This window comes from Helianthus annuus, chromosome 4 (genome assembly GCF_002127325.2).
Source record: "Helianthus annuus cultivar XRQ/B chromosome 4, HanXRQr2.0-SUNRISE, whole genome shotgun sequence".
In the NCBI taxonomy this organism is placed as follows: Eukaryota; Viridiplantae; Streptophyta; class Magnoliopsida; order Asterales; family Asteraceae; genus Helianthus; species Helianthus annuus.
Genome location: NC_035436.2, coordinates 168,622,623 through 168,628,385, shown reverse-complemented (window position 1 = coordinate 168,628,385; position 5,763 = coordinate 168,622,623).

Sequence of the window (5,763 nt, the reverse complement as noted above, 5' to 3'; positions counted from 1 at the left end):
GGACCTGATCTTGGCCTGGTTCTCACCGTAAAACAGACAATTTGCACCGTAACATTTTTATGCCCACCGTAACTTACGGTGGAGCCGTAAGTTACGGTGGAAGTGACGCTGAAATCGTAACTACCATCATTTATGCAGTTTGGGGGTATCTTTTCACATACACTTATCATTGGTCGGTTATTGGAGACACTAGGGGCGATTTTGAGTGATTTGGCTTGGCTTGGAACAATTGCTAACATTCGGTTTGTGATTTTGATTTGTATGAACATTAAACTACTTGTTATGATGATTCACCAAGCTATGCGTGGCTAAAACTCTCGGTGATCATCTTAGGTGAAGGTTTCTATTCAACTTTTGTGTGTTTATTTCTGAATTTCTAGAATGATAACTTGCGTTGCTTGAATATCATGGTGTATGCATAATTGTTTGTAGCTTGTTAATTGATAGTTCAATTTATAATCTCAATCGTACGTTCTTGGTGCCGTTGGCAATCGAGATATCACGGGAAGGGTTAGGGTTGGTTATTGATTAATTGATCATCGGGAAACAACCTCACGTTCATATAATCCGAGTACTTTGTTCCCTTTTATCACTTCGATTATGTATGCACGAGTTATGTCTATGTAACTCTTTCTAGTTGGAATTTCACACAATTGTTTAAAGAAACTGAATCCTAAAATGGTCATTGTTCTCTCCTAATCTGTTTTACAACCAATATTTGATTTGCAATTAGTTTTTAATTTAGTTTTCTAAAACACAATCCAATCATTAAACTTTATTTTCTGCAAATTAGGTTAATTATAGTTAATTCGCGAGGCTAGAAAATCAACACACTTTCCACATACTCCCTGAGTTCGATATCCTTTTACCGCTATCTATAGTTGTTATTGGGATTAAATTTGTGTGTACCTACGACAGCACGTCAAATTTTGGCGCCGTCGTCGGGGAGTAATGCGCAACGTGTGTTATCTTGCGTATTAGTTAACAAAAATAAAAAAATTAAAAAAATTAAGAATCCCAAAAAGATTTCTTTTATGTTCGTGATTTACACTTGGTAGTTGAGTTGTGTTGTGCAGGATGACAGAGCATTACACAAATTTCAGCTACGTGTATATTGTGCGGGGGTCCACGTCATCCATGTATCGGTTGCCACGAGGCCCACTATAGGAGGGCACATGGAAAACTGGTGTCTTATGTTTCACAGGTTCCACCTCCATCATACGTTGATGATTATGAATCTGAAATGGAGGATGATTATTACTCGGATGGATATGATCGGGACAAGGATGTTTATTATGAGACAAGGACGGATGGTCTATGTTTTTGTTGCGGTCACGATCACACTTATGATTATGATGTGTGCACGGTGTATTCAGAAAACCCAAAGTATTGGAATAGAAAAATGATGGATGCGCACATCTTAAGATCGTATCAGGAATATCGACAATATCATCCTAAAGAGTATTCTGAGCCCGAGGGTGTTTATACTTATCAGACCGAGGAGGAGAAAGAGCTTGTTATACTGGAAGTAAATTTGTCCAAACTCGAGCAGTATTTATCAACACCCAACCTTTCCGATGAAGATCGAATCAGCTGTTTAGTTTCTAAATGTCAGAACTTAAAAGTGAAGATAGAAATAGAACAACGCCTTTCACCATTACCTGATGATATTAGAGATTATTCTCACATGAAGGAGGAGGTTGTGGAGGATAATACCACACCAATGAGTCCTTTATCTAATGAAGAGTCACTGGTGGATCAGATGGTGTGTGCAGATGATTAGGCTAAACAGTCTGAGGAGATGAATATGTGTACCGAACCTCTTCCCATATCAATCATTCAAAATAAGAAGTGTGGGAAAGAGGGTTCGAGGAAGAAGATGAGAAGGGTGAAACTACAAGACATTAGGGTATACATCATGAAGTGGATTAGAGAAACCCGCAAGTGCAGTCTAAACATGCCAATTATACTGACAAACCTGTGGAGATGGCATGTAAATTTCCGTGCATTTGTTGGAAATGTTTTGGGTAAATGTGCATTGAGACCACCGTAACGGTTATCAGGTATGGTCTGGCTGAAGACCTTTAAACTTAGCGCTCTCGGGAGGCAGCCCGAGGATGTAGAGTATTGTATTCGTGTTTTGTTTTGTTTTGTGTGTTTGTGTTTTGGCAGGTTACTACGTTTCAATCCTCGCGGATGCAATGATTCAAGTGTGGTAATGTTTGGCAACATCCCCGCTGTGACATCAGAGAATCCAAGAGATGCTTATGTTCCTGTCCGATCACCGCGGCTGCATCACTACCAACACTGTTGATTTACGGATAAGGTCGTGTTTTGTTCTCATTTTGTGCACCATTGTATATATTCATGTTTATGTTCATGGTTGGGTGGATGGGTGGTGTTTTGATATGTTTAGTGATGGGTTGTGAAAGTTGGTGGTGTTTTTAGTTATATATAAAAAAAACAAAAAGAAAGTTGTGGTTTGAGATGATGAACTTTTGGTTGATGTTGAAGGGTTTAGCGATCAAGTCCTCCCAAAACCATACATTGGGGTCAATGTATCCCAAGTGTGGAGATGGGGGAAATTTTGAGGTTTTTAATTTTTTTTAAAATCAAGCGAAACATTGTGAGAATTTGACACCTTGAATACACCCGAATGATGCACCGGCAACCCTTAATTACTTTTATTCTTGGTGAGAGTTGAAGCCACACTTGTATATAAATAATGCTTGTCTTTGATGAGAGTGGCAACGGGTGGGGGTGCATTAGAACTTGTGCTTGAATACGGTTCGAGGCCTTAGTTGAACATGAATGTAGAGAGGATAAGGGCATTTAGGTAGCCTCGTCATAGTGTGTGCAAGTGTGGGATTTGGGGGGTTGGACCTTATAAACTATATATATGAGCTTGGTAGTGAGAGAGGCGGGGGTTTGGACATTTAGTAGCCCATTTTGTGCTTAAAGCCTATCATTTGTTACCCCTTAGTTTCCCAAAATTTTACCCGACTTGACCCGGTCTTATAGTGTTAGTAGTTTATTTAGTAGTGTGTAGATATGTTATGATGTTATGTTGAATGTTTGCTTTGTTGAAAAAAAAAACAGAAAAAAAGAGAAAAAAAAAAGAAAAAAAAGAAAAAGCAATGAAAAAGAAGAAAAAGAAGTGTGAGTTGTTTTGTATATAGAAGTTAGGTCTTGTTTAGTGTTTGTTCATTGTGTAATAGAAGACCGGGTAAAGTCCTTCGCTTCTACATATATATTCCATTTCCTACCCGTTCGCCTAGCCACGTTACAACCTTAAAGTCCCTTTGATTCGCATTTATGTTTGGCACTTGTTAGGAGAAGGATCGATTTAGGTACAAGCCTATAGTTGTGCAATCACCCGTTTGCCTTTTGTGTGTCTAGCTTATCTTTTCTAGTGCTTACTTGTTGCCGAGATGAGAGATATAGCAAGGGGTGTGTTGTTTGGGTGTTAGGAAAAGGCTAATAAAAGGATGACATGTTTATGCTTGATTTATGTTGATCGCTTATGCATTTGAAAATGGTTTTTGATGGGTTGCTTGGGGCAAGCAACGGTTAAGTGTGGGGATATGACGGGTAGTCCGTAGGACAACCCTTAAGTGGTATAAACGATATTAAAATCCTACATTTAATCGGGTAATTGTCTAGAATTAGATAACTACGGTTGTTTGTGTTTCAGGTACAAATGGAGCTTAAAGTGGAAGGAATACGGAGAATAAATGAAAAAAAATAAATTAATGGAATTGAAGAATTAAGATGATGACATGATAGGGGATGAAATTACGAGAACATGGGTGAAAACGGCGAAGAAAATGGAGTTGAAACGAGAAAGTTATGCTGAAAACAAAATTGCATGCTGAAGCCTACCATAACTTACGGTGGCTACCCTAATTTACGGTAGACCCTGAATTTTCCCATTTCCACCGTAATACAGTAGTGTTTCACCGTAACAACTTGAAGTCTACCGTAACTTATGGTAGCTACCGTAAGTTACGGTAGAGTCAGCGAGGAAAAGTGTAACTGCCCTATTTTATGATGTTTTATTGTGTCTTTTCAAATCCAATCATGGTGGACGGTTTTGGAGCAGTTTAGGGGCGATTTTTGGCTATCTTCTTGTGTTCTTGAGTGGTCTAAACATGAGGACTTTGTTTTGGATTCGAATGAACAAAGGTTTGATTGTGATGATGATTCACCACACTATGAGCGGCTAGGTTTGCTTGGTGATCATCCCGAATGTAAGGTTTACTTGTGACAATTATGTTTTGTTCTTTAATTTCTGGAATAATAGACTTTGCATGTGTTGTTTAGTTTATTATGGTGTTTGAATGATTGTTTGTAAATTGTTAATGTGTGTTAGATAATAGTTCTAAACCATACGTTCTTGGTGCCGTTGGCAATCGAGATATCATGGGAGGGATTAGGGTTGGATATATGTTGATTGGTCATCGGGTAACAACCTCGCGTTCTAGGAATCCGAGTACTTAGTTCCCTTTCATCACAAACAATTGATCTTGCATGAGCTATGTCTATGTAGTTCTTTCCAGTTGAACATAAACCTTGATTGTAACTTAAAACCTGAAACTCGGGATGATCGCTACCTTCTTATCCTGTTACAAAACTTAACTTTGATTTGTAATCTAATTTAGTTCAATTTAGACAATTAAAACCAAACAACCAAATCAGTAAATTTACTTTTCTTGCAATTTAGTTTACTTTAGTTAATTTAGACACACATCGAGATAGCACATATTCCACAAACTCCCTGTGTTCGATACCCACTTACCGCTAGCTAATTAGTTGTAATTGGATTAAATATGCGTGTACCACGACAATCACGTCAAATTTTGAGGTTTTTAATTTTTTTTAAATCAAGCGAAACATTGGGAGAATTTGACACCTTGAATACACCCGAATGATGCACCGGCAACCCTTAATTACTTTTATTCTTGGTGAGAGTTGAAGCCACACTTGTATATAAATAATGCTTGTCTTTGATGAGAGTGGTAATGGGTGGGGGTGCATTAGAACTTGTGCTTGAATACGGTTCGAGGCCTTAGTTGAACATGAATGTAGAGAGGATAAGGGCATTTAGGTAGCCTAGTCATAGTGTGTGCAAGTGTGGGATTTGGGGGGTTGGACCTCATAAACTATATATATGAGCTTGGTAGTGAGAGAGGCGGGGGTTTGGACATTTAGTAGCCCATTTTGTGCTTAAAGCCTATCATTTGTTACCCCTTAGCTAGTTTCCCAAAATTTTACCCGACTTGACCCGGTCTTATAGTGTTAGTAGTTTATTTAGTAGTGTGTAGATATGTTATGATGTTATGTTGAATGTTTGCTTTGTTGGAAAAAAAAGAAAAAAAGAGAAAAAAGAAGAAAAAAAAAAGCAATGAAAAAGAAGAAAAAGAAGTGTGAGTTGTTTTGTATATAGAAGTTATGTCTTGTTTAGTGTTTGTTCATTGTGTAATAAAAGACCGGGTAAAGTCCTTCGCTTCTACATATATATTCCATTTCCTACCCGTTCGCCTAGCCACGTTACAACCTTAAAGTCCCTTTGATTCGCATTTATGTTTGGCACTTGTTAGGAGAAGGATCGATTTAGGTACAAGCCTATAGTTGTGCAATCACCCGTTTGCCATTTGTGTGTCTAGCTTATCTTTGCTAGTGCTTACTTGTTGCCGAGAGGAGAGATATAGCAAGGGGTGTGTTGTTCGGGTGTTAGGAAAAGGCTAATAAAAGGATGACATG